This window comes from Sus scrofa, chromosome 8 (genome assembly GCF_054392235.1).
Source record: "Sus scrofa isolate SSC_HxYL_T2T_F1_AM1 chromosome 8, Sscrofa_HxYL_maternal_Yorkshire_Landrace_v2.0, whole genome shotgun sequence".
Lineage (NCBI taxonomy): Eukaryota > Metazoa > Chordata > Mammalia > Artiodactyla > Suidae > Sus > Sus scrofa.
The window spans coordinates 15,482,728-15,498,824 of record NC_139390.1 but is presented as its reverse complement, the minus strand read 5'-3'; the positions used below and the strand labels follow the sequence as shown (position 1 = coordinate 15,498,824).

At 39.2% G+C, this 16,097-nt stretch overlaps 1 protein-coding gene and 1 long non-coding RNA gene across 6 annotated transcripts in view; both read left to right on the top strand.

Moving 5' to 3' along the window:
• Positions 1-16,097, top strand: part of KCNIP4 (potassium voltage-gated channel interacting protein 4) — a 1,125,192-nt gene that overhangs the window by 773,410 nt on the left and 335,685 nt on the right. The window lies entirely within an intron of this gene.
• On the top strand, positions 1,532-8,468 carry LOC146400338 (uncharacterized). Its single transcript, XR_014812235.1, has 3 exons — positions 1,532-3,952; positions 4,216-4,527; positions 4,800-8,468. It is a non-coding gene; the product is annotated as an uncharacterized LOC146400338 (long non-coding RNA).

The window sequence follows — 16,097 nt, the reverse complement described above, 5'->3', positions numbered from 1 at the left end:
GTATTTCCCAAGGGACATGGGCTTTGGAGTCAGCTATACAAATAGGCATTCTACCTATTTGAGCTGTGCTTCGTAGGACAAACTCTCTAATTTCTCAGAATCTCAGTTTCTCTGTGTGTTCAGTAGGGATTTTTTTGTAGTGCTTCTCCTAACGAAACTCACCAGGGTTACATGAAATGCTGCATGCGGAACCACCTAGCCCAACACCAAGTGCTTACCTGATTTATTAGCATCTCATCTTTTGGCCTTATAAGGCCACTGAGAGCTTCCCCCATGACCATGATGGTCTTCAGAAAGTGCTCAAACTGCAGTCCTGGACTTCCAAAGAAAGATCATTGTTTGGATAACATAATAGACCACATTTATTTTAGTCATTGGAATCTTTGATGTTGTGCTTATACTTGGTAAAAAGTCATGGAAAACTGAAGCTTAACCTAAACTGGAAATTTACAGTCTTGTCTGCTCAAGACTGTTGCAGGGAATTTATAAACTCAGGAGTTCTGAATCATGATGTGAAGCCCCATATTCTCTCCCACTGCTTTACATCTGAACCCTAGTAACTGAAAATGAATTGTTTAAATTGAGGAATCAGCCGTATAGTAACCCCTGCCATCCATCTGGGAAACACCCCTTTTCCTCTACTCAAGAAAGAGTAAAACAGAAAGCTTTTAAATAAAAGTTATGATTAATGTGCTCCTATGGAATGTCCCCTCAGAAGAGCTAGGCTGAAGTATATAAGGAGTGATGTGACCCTCTTACTTCACTTTTAATAACAAGAGGTTCGAATGGAACAGACCACCATGTTGGGGAAGGGTGTGGGGGGAAGTATAGTTGTTTTGGAACCAGATTGCAGAAATATTCAGAGTCCAAAAACCTTGTTATTTTCTTTAAGCTCAAATCACTTATAACTTTTGGTATTCCAATACTTTTCAAAGTGTGATCTGAGAACCATAGGATCACCTAGGAACTTACTGAAAACACCAGTTTTTGGTCCTCACCCCCAGATGGATTGAATTAGAAACGCGGGGAGTGGATTAGAAATCTGTCTTAATGAGTTCTCCTGGAGGTTCTGAAGCACATGTAAGTTTGAGAACTACTGCTTTTTTCATCTATCAAAGAGTGGGCAAGGGGAGCTTCTCTAGAGGAAAGGGTGGGGCAGGGGCATCATCTGGGACTTGGGAGCCCACTGCCTTCAGGTGGGTCAGACATCCCTGGGGACTTCTGCTTGTCACCATCCTTTAAGTACCTTGGGTATCTCCAAACTACTTCACTTCTTATTTCACCATCCCAAAGCCTCCCCTCTACCCTTAAAACTTTGGCTTAAATGATTAATGTCAGCCATCAAGGTTTTCCAGGATAATAGTGTTAATAGGATGACAATCTGTAGATGAGATCGTGCTGATGAGGGAGGGGAAAAATAAATATGTAAATAAAAGATGACTTTGCCAGTCCATTCTGGGATCAAACATCTGTTGTCAATACTAAGTCAGCCTCACTGTCAAGGGAACATCTTCATAGAATGGCCTTGGGCTTTATTTTGCCAAGAGTCTGAACTTTTTCCATCTCTGAATGTCACCAAGACTGCCTTCCTTTTTCCTAGCTTAGTTAGCACCAGGCCCAGAAAGATGGGTAGAAAGGGAAAGCAAAAGTAGAAGAAAAAATTCATGTCATTGAAATATTAAATGATCAACTTAGAGAGGACAGACAAGGAATGTCACAGTTAGGAAAGATGCTGACTGTAATTTAATCCAAACCACTTGTTTTCAGATGAAGGAAGCAGAGGTTAAAAGAGGTGAAATAACTTCTGAAGATCACAGATTAGAACTCAGGTTTTCCAAATGTGTGCTCTTGCCACTATGCCAGTAGTTTTCAAAACAGTGTTCCTGAACTGTATGCCAAGGATCCCTGAGATCATCTGAAAGGCCTATAAAGTAAAAAAAAAAAAGAAGTTTCCTCAAAACAGTATTAAAACCTTATTTGCTTTTTCTCTCTCATACTCAAAAATAGGGGAAATTTCCAAAGATTACTAGGTATTCATAAAGAAGCAAACATGAAAATCCAGCTATTCTATACAGGCAAACAGAAAAGAGATTTGTAAAAATGCTAACCAATGTCATTCTTCCCCCTATTTCTTTGTTTTAGGAAATATAGTTCTTTATGATAAAATATGCTATTTGGAGCACATATTGAGTATTTTTGTTTTTATAAATTAATAAATAATATTTTTTAAATTTTACTTTTAATTTTTTTTTTTTGTCTTTTGTCCTTTCAGGGCCACTCCCAAGGCATGTGGAGGTTCCCAGGCTAGGGGTCGAATCAAAGCTGTAGCCACCAACCTAAACCAGAGCCACAGCAACGCGGGATCCGAGCCGCGTCTGCGACCTTCACCACAGCTCACGGCAACGCCGGATCCTTAGCCCACTGAGCAAGGGCAGGGATCGAACCCGCAACCTCATGGTTCCTAGTCGGATTTGTTAACCACTGAGCCACGATGGGAACTCCTACTTTTAATTTTTAATGTAGTAAATACTGCTTGCTAGATAAAACCTATATAAACTAAAGTTCTTTGTGTTCCTTAACAATTTTTAAGAATGTGTAGAGGGCCTTAAAAAAAAAAAGAATGTAAAGAGGTCTTGAGATCATAAAGTTTGAGGACAGCTACACTCTATCATGACATTAAAAAACATGGTTGAATCTTGACACAATTAGAAAAAGACAATTTTGAAAGTATAACCTTTGTGAGGGTAGAGATATTTGTCTTTATCTGCTCAGAATTATTTTCCAAATTCTTAGACCAGTACTTAGTGTATAACAGGCATTGGATAAATATGAATTTAATAAATAAAATATATTTTACACAAAAGTAAGCAGTGAGTCTTCAACATAGTTTTAATATAACCCAGAAAGAAAATTCTTTTGCAGATACTGCCCCATCTCTAGAGTCTTGGAAGTAGAAACTAGAATCAGTGCAGGTAGTTCCAACCTCAGTTGACATCCTGATGTTCCAAAGTCAGCGTAAATCAGAAGTACCCAGATAGTGTGCCATAGACGCACTTCACCTGTGTTCCCTTCCCAACTTCCCTTCTGCCTCCTCATCTTCCACATAATTCTGTTTGGAGTACCAGGTTTATCTTAAGATGCAAAGAGGTGACTAGGAAAATTGTAACTTAGGAAATATGAAGTTCAGGCCCATTTCCATTTTTATCATACTCAGAATTATCAGATGGTCCTGAATAATTGGGGGAAATATAGTTTTATAAAAATTATACACCACTCCATTTTCCTTAGACTACAAATTTTGTTTTGTTTTGCTGAGAAGTGATTCCTAGAAGAGAAACATATAGTAAATTAAACCTAACCATTTCTCTGTAACATGTCAGAATTAATGCTTCTTCCCCAAAAGAGAACTCTTCCTGGCAGAGGAAATGTTCCTATCTAATCACCAGAGTCTGCTGTGTACAAGGCAGGGTGACTGTTTTCATTTCAGTATTTTGCATGCATTGTGCTCTTGATTGACTGCGTCAAGTCCAAAAGTTGACCTTTGTCTTAGTCCATTCAGGCTACTATAATAGAAAACCACTGACTGGGTGGTGTATAAAGAAAAAGAAAACAAAAAACACGATTTTCACAGTTCCAGAGGCTGAAATCCCAGGTTGTGGTGCCTACAAATTTGGTGTCTGGTGAGCATCCTCTTCTTGCTTCATAGATGGCCAACTTCTCCCACTGTCCTCACATGGCAGAAGGGACAAAGGAGAGGTCTATAGTATCTTTTCTTAAAAAAAAAAGGCACTAATCCCATTCATGAGGGATCCACCCTCATGATCTAAGCACCTCCAAAGGCCCCACTTCCAAACACCAGTTCATTGGGCATTTGTGTTTTAACATAAGAATTTTGGAAGGGCACAAACATTCAGACTATATCAACCATCATTTCCATTTAAAATATTGACTTGTGGTTGCCTGATGGGAGGGGGAGGGAGTGGGAGGGATCGGGAGCTTGGGCTTATCAGACACAACTTAGATTTACAAGGAGATCCTGCTGAATAGCATTGAGAACTATGTCTAGATACTCATGTTGCAACAGAAGAAAGGGTGGGGGAAAAACTGTAATTGTAATGTATACATGTAAGGATAACCTGACCCCCTTGCTGTACAGTGGGAAAATAAAAAAATAAAAAAATAAATAAAAATAAAATAAAATAAAATATTGAAAAGTCTAAGGCTCAAAAAAGCAAAGGGACTCTGAATAAGACCTCAAGTTGGGGTTACAATACAGGCTTTTGGAGTCCTTTTGTAGAGCCCTTTTATTTCCATGGAAATATATTGGAAAGGTCTGACTAAATCATATTTCCACGCGCATAGCTAACCTAGAGAAGAGAAAGGCTATATGTTGGGCAGTGTCCTTTTTGTTTTACATGCAATTACTCACCTAATTCTTCTCTTACATTATCATATTTTAAATAATGAGGATTATGCAGTTTATAGAAGTTAAGTAACTTGTCAAAGGTCACACAGCCAGAATTAGAGGTAGGGTTTTTTTTTTTTTTTTTTTTTTTTTTTTGTCTTTTTGCTTCCGCAGCATATGGAGGTTCCCAGGCTAGGGGTCTGATCGGAGCTGTAGCCACTGGCCTACGCCAGAGCCACAGCAACGCAGGATCTGAGCCGCGTCTGCAACCTACACCACAGCTCACGGCAACGCCAGATCGTTAACCCACTGAGCAAGCGCAGGGACCGAACCCGCAACCTCATGGTTCGTAGTCGGATTCGTTAACCACTGCGCCACGACGGGAACTCCAGAGGTAGGGTTTTAATTTAATTTAATTTAATTTAATTTTTTCTTTTTTTGGCCACCCTATGGCACGTGAAATTCTGGGGCCAGGGGTTAAATTCAAGCCACAGTTGTGACCTAGGCCACAGCTGCAGCAATGCTAGAAACTTTAACCTACCGTGCTAGGCAATGGATCAAACCTGTATCCTGGCACTGCAGAGATACCACCAATCGCATTGCACCACAGCAGGAATGCCCAAACTAGTGCATTTAATTGTTTGAAAAGGTTCTTCATGTTGACTGACATGTTTTTGTATAAAGTGATTATTACATATAATGGATCATATGGGCCAGGCTGGGGATTGACCCTGCATCCCAGCTCTGCAGAGACCCACTGCCTTTCCTGTTGTGCCACAGCAGGAACTCCAAGGTGGTGTTTTAATAAGCTGTGTTCTCTTTCTTTGCAGATTTCATTATAAGATAGTACTTTCAAAATGAAAAGTACTGTCAAAAGGAATACTAACTTTTCAGGTATAAGATTTTTTTTTATATATTAAAGCTTGGGTTTGTGATTACTCAGCATTAGTAATAACATTAAAAAAAACTGAGATCATTTCAAGTCTTTAGGTAATTTAAATTGCCCACCGATCAAGAAAATTTGTACTTAATACATATTATACATCACTACAGTGCAATTTTTAAGTATAGACAGCACCCAAATGCTTCTCCATCTCTTCATTTCCATTCCATCTCCTGGGGAAGAAGGCAAGACAGAAGTGGAACAGAGGGCAAACTGTGGGAAAGAGACATCGGGGTTGACTCTGGATTGTGATAGCATCAGCAGTTGTCATTTCTCTTGCCATCACCAGCCAATGTTGCTGGAGGGTGGGGGTTAAATGCTTTCCTTCTCTACAAAAATTCTCTAGCAGGCTGAATGGGCTAAATTCTGTGCCCCCTAAATTCATACGCTAAAGCCCTAACCCCTAATTTCTCAGAATGTGACTGTATTTAAAAATCAAGTCTTAATGAGGTAATTAAGGTGAAATGAGGTTACTAGGGGGGCCCTTCATCCAATATGACAGATGTCCTCATAGGTGAGGAGATTGGGAGACACACAGAGGGAGGACCATGGGAAGGACCCAGGAAGCAGGCCATCCACCAAGCAGGATGAGTGGACTCAGAAAAAACTACCCTGCTGACATCTCCACCTCAGATGTCTGGCCACTAGAACTGTGAAAAATAAATTTCAATTGCTTAAGCCGCCTAGTGTGTGGTACTTGTTATGGCAGCCATGGCACACTAATACACAGGCCCAGATTTGTCGTGAGCACTTTGGCCTCTACTATGGTCTGAATGTTTGTGTGCTCTAAAAATGCCGATGTTGAAAACCTAATGCCCGAGGTGATGGTGTTAGAAGGAAGGGTCTTAGGGAGGTGATTAGATGAAGAGGTCGGAGTGAAACCAAGACACCTCTGACTTGAACCCAGCCAAAAGCCAGATTAGGACTTGAACCCACAGTTTTTTAATCAGAACTGGTCACTTGGTGTCTGGACTTACTGAGGATCAGGTTCTTTGTGTCTCAGCACAGAAGGAATTCAGCAGGAGACAAAGTGATAGGTAAGAAATAGATTTATTAAGATAGGACACTTGTGAGAGATACAAGCAGGCAGGCAAAGAAGCACCGCCCTGAGTATTAGGTAGGCTACATTTTTATAATCCAAGAAAAGTGGGAAGGGGGTAAAAGATCACCTTCTTCCTCAGGCTTACATGATGTCAGGCTTACATGACTAGCTCCTCCTTTGCATCCAGTAAGAGAGTATTTGACCTATAAGGTCAAACAAGGACTGTAATGGCACTCGTTCAAATCAGCAGAAGGGCAGTAATATCCGCTAAAATATTTTGAATCATCTCAGGTTTCCATATAATAAGGGTCTCCTACTTTGTAATGTCATCTTTCCCTTAAACTCCTTCCTTGGTCTGAAGGATCATTATCTTGCTGAACTTGAATGCAGACCTCATTTTATCTTTGGCTTAATGACCTGAGGCATATCTCTTGCTTTTATTTATGGTTTTGTAATTAAGCAAACCTGCTTTGTTCTGATAGCTTTCTTGAGTGATTATTAATCTCCAGCAGTCTTTCTAAGTTCCTTAGGTTTCCTTGTCTATCTATGGTCCCCTATTGGGACTTCTACGACTACCTGTGTAACTATCCTACTCTATCCCCATCAAAAGGCTCATGAGTGGGATTAGTGCCTTTATAAAAGAGGCCCAGAGACCTGTGTCCCCTTCCATACCCGTGGGGACACAGGGAGAGGTGGGAAGTTTGCAACTTTGAAGAGAGATTTCCCTCACACCCAGCAGTTCTGGGACCCTGATCTCAGATCCCCAGCCTCCAGAACTATGAGGAATCCATTTCTATGGCTTATAAGCCACTCCTTCTGTAGTATATTGGTCTAGAGTCCAAATAGACTGAAATAACCTCTTATAACTAGATATTGCATCTAAGGTTCCTACACACAGATTATAATCCAAGAAAAGTGTGTGGGAGGAAACAGGACAAACTCCCACTTCACTGGCCACCTGGGTGCTTTCGCTCAAAGGAAAGGCTGGATTGGGAAGGCTAGAAAGATCCCAGAGAAGGCTGCTTATTCTTCCCCTCCCGAGAAATTCACACCCCCCTCAACACCTTCCCATTCTGCTCCCTTGGGTGTCAGCCTTTTCTCTTCTGTGTTTCTAAGCCACACAAAGCGTTGGGTTGTGGGTGCTGAGACATTGAATAACAACACTTAATTAACGAGCATACCCTACTCTAGCACCTTTTACTAATTAATTTACCCCAACTTATTTTCGTTTGCCTCTCAGTTTCTAAATTCTAACCAAACCTGCTAATTACTTGTACTAATTCTGCTGCATTCTTATAGAAAAAAAAGAAAAAAAAATTCTTAAAAATAGTTTTGGAGATACAGAGGGACAGTGAATTCAATAAAGGATGTGGTATTTGTTTAAGCAATGTAGGTGAGGTAGTAGGAAAAGACTTTTTAAAAATTCATCCTTAATAAGAAGTAATTTCTCTCGGTGCTTCGTTATATCTTTTTATAAACTCTCAGACACGTATTTCATAATTGTGGGAATCCCAAAGAACTTCGTCTTCACATCTAAGAAGTTATGAGTGAACCGATGTCAGTGGGTTAGTGTGAAATGACAGGAGGTGCCTCCTACCCACTGAGCTGGTACAACCAGTGAAGGAATGGGCGTCATTGTCCTGACTTCCGTAGTATTTTTATCTTTATCTTATGTACTTATTTTCTTTTTTATTGAAGAAGAGTTGATTTACAATGTCATATTCATTTCGGGTGTATAGCAAACTGAGCATTACAGACACGCAAAACACGCACACATGTATCTTTTGTTCAGATCCTTTTCCCTTATAGTTTATTACAAAATATTGATGTAGGAGTCCCCTGTGTGGCTCAGCGGTAACTAACCCGACTAACATCCATGAGGACACGTGTATGATCCCTGGTCCCACTCAGTGAGTTAAGGATCCAGCGTTGCCATGAGCTTCGGTGTAGGTCACAGACACAGCTCAGATCTGGCATAGCTGTATCTGTGGTGTAGGCCAGAAGCTACAGCTCTGATTCAACCCCTAGCCTGGGAACTTCCCTAGGTCATGGGAGTGGCCCTAAAAAGAAAAAAAAAATATTGAGATAGTTCCTTGTGGTATATGGTAGGTCCTTGTTTGTTATTTATTTTATACACAGAAGTGCATGTACGTTAATTTCAACCTCCTAATTTATCCCTCTCCGCCCCTTTCCCCTTTGGTAACCATAAATTAGTCTATGTCTGTAAGTCTACTTCTGTTTTATAAATAAGTTCTTCTGTTTCTTTTTTTATATACCACATATAAGTGATATCATATGATATTTGCTTTTTTTTTTTTCCTTCACTTTTTAGGGCTGCATCTGTGGCATATGGAGGTTCCCAGGCTAGGGGTCAAATCAGAGCTGTAGCTGCCAGCCTACACCACAGCCACAGCAATGCTGGATCTTTAACCCACTGGCCAAGGCTAGGGATTGTACCTTCATCCTCATGGATCCTTGTTGGGTTCGTTAGCACTGAGCCACAATGGGAACTCTGCTATTTGTCTTTCTTTGTCTTTCTTAGTATGATAATTTGTAGGTCTATCCATGTTGCTGCAAATAGCATTATTTCATTCTTTTTTTGACTGATTAGTATTCTATTGTATGTATATATATATAAACTCTTCTTTATTCATTCCTCTGTTGATGGACATTTCGGTTGCTTCCATGTCTTGGCTATTATAAATAGTGCTGCTATAAACATTGGAATGCATTGTCTTTTTCAATTATTTTTTTCTCTAAACTATTTCCAGCACTTATTATTTGTAGACTTTTTGATGAATGTGTCTGTTTTCAATAGGGCATTTGCCCCATTGGCTCTGAGTCTTAAAATGAGACCAGAGATACATGTATTAAAATACTTCTTATCTTTCTCACAAGAAGTGCCACCTCCTCCATGAATCAGATGCTGAGATCCTTCTTCTATCAGAGCAAATATGCTTTTTTCTCCAAACTTCTAACTAGCCAACTCAGTTTACCAGTTTAAGTATTGAACTGGACCAAAATATAACTTTATTTTCCCCTAACTGAACTTAATTTCTACCTTGAACCCATATGCTTTGAGATGCTAAAACAAACAAAACAAAACACCTCAAAATTTCCAGGTAAATCCCTTTGATGGTGATCTTTCTTATTTCAAGGTGATTAAATTCATGATTTCATCCCTCTTTTGAGATCAGTGCTAAGGTCTGAGGGTCTTACTCAAACACCAATGTGACACTGGCAGAAGGTCAAGTCTTTGCTTCTTCAGGTTGGTCTTTCTGGATTGGATGCAGGCTCCACTCATCTTTTTTGGCATTTTGCCTGCTGCCTCCCTGAAGACATCTAAAGTGTCGTGATTTGTGCATGTGGGTCGGAGGAAGAATTTCTGGACACATAGCAAGGTGAAGAGAAAGACGAGTTTATTGAGATAAGGGACACTGTTAGGACAGCGAGATGACTTCTTGGTAATCAGGGAGAGCTGGTCCCTGGTGCATGGTCATGCCTGTTTTTACAGTCCAGGGAGAAAGGAGAGGTCTCAGAATAAAACTGCTAATCTGCTGATTGACTGGGGAAAGAGGGGTCTTAGGATTCACTTGGTGGTTTGTTGGAGGAGCAAAAGGCCTCTATGGGGCAGAATGAGGAGTGGGCCACATACCTTTCCTAGTAGGGGGTAGGAAGGAGTAGGTCAGGTTGCTCAAGGTGGTGGAGGGGGCATTACAGTGAGACGGATGGGCAATGACAAGGGTCTGGTAATTCTTGTCTTGGGCAGAGCCTTTGTATTTTATCTCCGTAAAGGGGCCTTAAGATCCCACATTAAAGGGGCAGCAAGGAGTTTTCAAGGAAACACATATAAGAATTCACCTCTGTCTGGATAGGACTGGCTCAAAATTCCAACAGAGCCTCCCTCCCCTTGCTCTATTGAAATAAATGAAGACTGCTCAATAAGAGCAATTAGAGGTTATTTATTCAGAACTTGTTCTATCAAAGGAGTCAACCATCACCATTTGTGTTTGGCAGTGACTTAAAGACTGGCAGAGGAATAAGAAAGCTTTATATTGGAAAAGGAGAAAGCTCAGATGTGCTCTGTTTGGAGGTTGTTGTCATGTGTACACTGGTGGTGGAATACTAGAAGCAGGGTATATTCTGTGACTGGTTTGAAAAGAATAGCTTTTTTTCTGGGTAGCTCATTGTTGCAAACAGGGAGAAAAGTTAGAGAAGCCGACAGTCATTGTTCAACTCCTGCCTGTTCTAGCTTGATTGCTGCAGTTTGTGTGTGTGTGTGTGTGTGTGTGTGTGTGTGTGTGTCTGCTGCATTGGTGGCAGCATTATTTAGGGTCAAAGTTTCAGTGTCATCTGTGGTTTAGCCATTGTCTGTTTATATGTTCAGTTTCCTAGCTCTATGAGGAACAGATAGGATAAGTTGAAAAAGGCAGTGGTTCTCAAACTTAGCATAAACAGATTGAATAACACATTGAGAGGCAGACAGATGGCTAGACACACATACACACATACTAACAAACAAATTAAAACTTCACAACCAAGCCTGCCCTACGTCTACATGTTCTCCCTCCAAGGTTACTAGCTCTTTGGAAATTTCTCTTATTCATTTTATGCTGTCAGCTCAGTGACTAACACATAGCAAATTGGTGCCTGATTAATATTTATAGTTTTGTTGAGCTTCTTTTATCTTTATCTTTGGGTTGACTGTGACTAATAGAAAAGATTCAGCTCCAGAGTAGAAAATAAAGCTCCTGTTGCCTACTCTGCTAATTGCTTAAAGTGCTGTGGTTCCTCACTCTGCAGCAGAGGCAAAGCAAGCAGGGATGTTACATTAAGGATAATAGGGTGAGGGAATTGGAGAGCATAAAACAAAGAAATGGACCAGGGAGGCCGTTTGAACAGCTTAAGTCAGTTTGATGCGCTCTGTAGATTCCCAGTGCGGTCCCTGTCCACATGAAAAACTGAGTCAGACCGAGCGGTCATTTACGGATTCCATTCACTGCCTCTCTCTAAGAAACAGCATTAACTCTTTGGCAAGTGGTCTAGTCAGGGTAAATCAATTTTGACACCATTGGTTTCATTATTTTCTCTGAGTGGCCAATTAAATGTTATTTTTATTTAAATGGAAATGTCAGTCCTTATTTATTTTAAAAAATAGAAAATGAGGAGATAATGCATTAGATTGTCCATTAACTCATTTATTACCTAGTGGTTAATAACTTAGTGTGTAGAGCTTTAGTTACATGCTTGGATGCATGTTAGAATCACTTAAGGAGATGAAAAAAAAAAATCCTTGTGCCCCAGCTGTGCCTTTGATCAATACATAAGAAATACATACTCTAGGGGAGGGACCCATGGTGGTGAAAACTCTTAAGGTGATTTCAATGTCCAGCCAAAGTTGAAAGTTACTCTAGAATGAGACTTCTTGATTTAAATCACAGCAACTCTATTAACTGAGCAAGTCACTTAATATGCCTGAGCCTCCATTTCCTCATCTGTGAAATGGCAAAAGGAATAAAATCTACCTCAAAGGTTTTAGGGAGGGTTAAGGGAGACAATACATGGAAATTCTAGTATGGTTCCTGACACATAGTAACTTATCTATTAGCTTTACTATTATTTTAACCCATCATAATGATATTGTTATTTCTATTATCAAGTCCTATGAAAATACAGAACTAATATAAGAAAATATTTAACTAAATCCAGTACTAAGTAGAATTATATTTTATGCAACTATGAAGATAAAATCATGTGGCTGTGAGAAAAAGAGAGAATAATGTAAAAGTGATTTATGGGAGGCATCATTTGAAGTGGAAATAATTTAGTTGGGTCTCAGTCTTTTCTTCTAATGATTTGACCTGGGAAGAAGAAAATTGTAATTGTTAAAAATTAAATTGAAAACTTTATTTTAAATGGCCCCAAAGTAACTGATTGCTTTTTTTTATTCTGTATGTGAATTATTAAATCTTTTTCTTAGTGGGTTGGGCGTGAATGGGGCAGGTGAGGATAGATTTAAATGTTGGGTCATATTCCACTTTTGGAAAATCTCAGAAGAGAAAGGCAATTTGGTTAAGTTTCTAATGTGCGTAGCTTCCTGGGTAAATAGGAATGAAAGACCACGTTGACTAGCCTAAAGACTGCCATGTCTAGGTTTCCCCTAAGGGAAAAATCTCCTACCCACAGTCTCTACTAAGAGAGCTGCAATCGCCAATGACATTTTCTGCACAGACAGTCTGGTTCTGTCCAGATGTTTTCATGCCCAAACATTCATCTTTCCTGGGCAGGGCATGCTATCTGTGAGTAGCCAATCTATGGCTGAAAAATGGCCTTTCAAGTGGTTTACTCTGAAAACGTTGACCCACCAGGAATAGCACTGGTTGTAACAGAAACAATCACTTGCTTATCTTGGGAATGGTAAACCCGAGGTAGGATTGAATGACTTACAGCAAAAATTGTAAGATGAATGGGGGAAACACAGAGTGGTAGGAGGTGGTAACAACAAGATGCCCAGAGGAGAGTGTGATGTCTTCAGCTATTAGTGGCAGATGCCATAGAACAAGAGATAGGAAATTACAGTCATTGTAGAGGTATAAGATCAATGATTTCTACTTGCAAAGGAAAAGATTAAATATCTTGATGCCTGAAGCTTCCCTTTTCAGTCTTTCTAGCTCCAGAACTAGAAATGTTCCAATGCAACCTGAAACCTGACTTCCTGAGATTGTCTTACTTCTTTCCCTATTTCCTCAAATATCATTCCTCCTCCCCAAGAGACAGGGAGAATGCATCTCTGCTCCTTGGAGAATAAATGAATGAATGAATGAATGAATGATCCTCAGATATCCAGAATAAGGAAACCTTTGCTAACTGTAATCTTAAAAGTTGCTTGAGTTCCAAGAGAGTGCATGCTTATGGTCAAGGGACCAACCAAGATTTATGGGACCTGAAGTTTAAGCATTTTGGGGGGCTTTCCTTAAGAAAAGGGGATTCATGTACAGCACATGGAACTATACTCAATATCTTAAAATAAGCTATAAGGGAAAATTATATGTATTATGTATGTGTATATATATATATATATATATATATATATATATATATCTGAATCATTTTGCTGTACACCTGAAACTAACAGAGAACTGTAAGTCAACTATATTTCAATAAAAAATAAAAATACTGCAAAAAAGGAAAGGGGCTTTATGTAATCTTACCTGCTATGTATAAATGTAGAGAAGTAGATGGGGCTGAGTAAATAGGAAGACCTAAAGCTTCATTAGCTTCTTGATGGCTCTGGTATAAAGTGGAGGGAACAAGAATGGAAAGGAAATTGAAGTATTGCCAATGTCATCTCTTTCATGTTCACCTACATCTAACCCTGGCTGAAACTTTAGAAATTCTTGTTATTTACTATCATGGTTCTAAATGACTTTATGACTTCAGCAATTGAATTGGCCCTTCTTCAAAGACTTGGGCACGCATGTGTCCATAAAATGCTTCTATCTGTTAAAGTTATTATTAGACATCAAGTATCATGTTTATCTTGCTGAGTTTCTAATACATCTCATTTCATTCCAATGAAATATAACATTGATTGTAAAATAATTTTGTCCACTCACTGGAGGTAGCCCAGAATAACTTTAATAAGGTTTACTTTTCTTTTTGGTACCCGTTTATTCCCAAAGGCTAAAAATCCAATTTATTATTATTGATCTGTCTTTTGGTGTAGTGCAGGAATCTTTTGGATTTGATTTTTCTCATCTTTGCTTACTTTAGTTTTATAATTAAACTCTGACTGAAGCTGAACTGTCAAAGATTTTGATAAATATTGGGAAAATATGTGCTTAATCCCTTTCCTACTATTTTGAAGTGACTTAAACTGATATGAAATTTCTAGAAAATTAATGCAGTAATATTTTCTGTTTAAAATTAGTTCTCATTCATTCACTTAAGCAGCAAGAACTTATTCAGGGCATTCTATGAGTTTTATATTCTGTTTTCAGGTAAAAGGAAAAATTGTGAATCCATAGACCCCAATTTCTATGGATAAGAGTTTATTTTTGATAAAATATGAATGCAGGCTACTTGAAACTATTACTCACAGGAGCTAAAGTATGGATGTTAACTCTGATTGCAAGTGCACTAAACTGTATGTGTGGCAAGAGGCATGGCCTGGAAGGTGGAGGTGGAGTGACGGTGGGTGGTGGGAAGGAGAGAGAGGAAATGGACTTCAGCAGGGCCCTGTGGGGAAAACCATGTGAAGAAAACTGACACTGAGCCATGACAAGAACTTCAGGGACAATGACTTGCTAGTGTAGGAACCCGTGTGGAAGCCTGTTGAAAATAAGGATTAAGTGAAGTTTCTCAGATTTTTAGTGTACCTGAGATTTAACCTCAGAGTTTATTAAAAGTTCAGTTTTTAGGACAAACCTCAGATTTCAGTTCAGTAGGACTGGGATGAAGCCTAGGAACCCACAAATTATTGACCCACTCAGTTACTGTGGAGTTAAATCTGCCCTTCTTTCTTTTTTTTAATTTTTACTTTCCAGTTTTTCCCTGGAGTTTATTTTAAATATACCATATTTTTAATATTTTTTAATTTTTAAAAACAATATAGTTACTTTACAATATTCTGTCAGTTTCTGCTGTATAGCACAAATGAACATATCTACAGAAAAGAAACAAACTCATGGTCATGGAGAACTGACTTGTGGTTGCCAAGTAGGAGAGGGAGGGTATAGGATGGACTGGGAGTTTGGGGTTAGAAGATGTAAACTATAGCATTTGGAGGGGATAAGAAATTGGAATCTGGCTATATAACACAGGGAACTATATCTAACCCCTTACCCTTATTTCTTATTTGAACTGATAAATTGTGTGTAGAGTCAAGAACAAGCCAAGGTGTTGTAACCTAGCTTAAGGTTCTGATTAGAAAAATCCACCACTATCAAACCAAAAGACAAACAACAAACAAAAACCCTGAGGATTAGAGTCCTGAAATTATCTAAGGTTTTGAAATGGGAGAATAATAATATATGAATGATTTTTAAAGGACTGTTGATTTGATGGAATGAATTCTAAGGCTAGAAAGCTAGTTAAGGTTTAGGATGTCATATTGTGTATCTGTTTTCCTCCCTTTTTAACTTTAAAAAAAAAAATCCACCACTCATTCTGGTGTTACTGGTCCAAATATTGAGGATTGGTAAAAATTCTCACGTCTTATGCATGCTTGAATTCAATGCTAGAACAGTTCCATAAGCCCATACGTAGGCTGGAGCTGTGTAATGTTTTCAGTTCCTATCAAAGGCATGCTGAACAGTCCCTCCCCTAACAGGAGAGCAAATCGTGATCTTAGATCCCTTAGTGTGACATTAGACCCCAGAGAAGCTAACGGAAGTGTTTTTTCCAGTCTCTCCCACCGCGTCCATCTTTCCCTTTCTTCATCGATAGATACGATCTCTTCTTTATATTTCATTCAACCTTCAAAAGCCAAAGAGAAAAGTCAAGCCGTAAACAAGAAAAGAGGAATCATTTTGTCAGTTGAAGTAGGCAAGAAAATGACTTTCCCTGCTGTTTGCCTCTGCTGAATTACAGTCCTACGTCTGTGTGAAATCCAGCTTGATGAGATTTTCATTGTCACTTTTGCTGAAAGAACCTGTTTCTTGTGAGTCCTACTTAGAACTAGATTGTGCTGTTGCCACGTGCAAAGC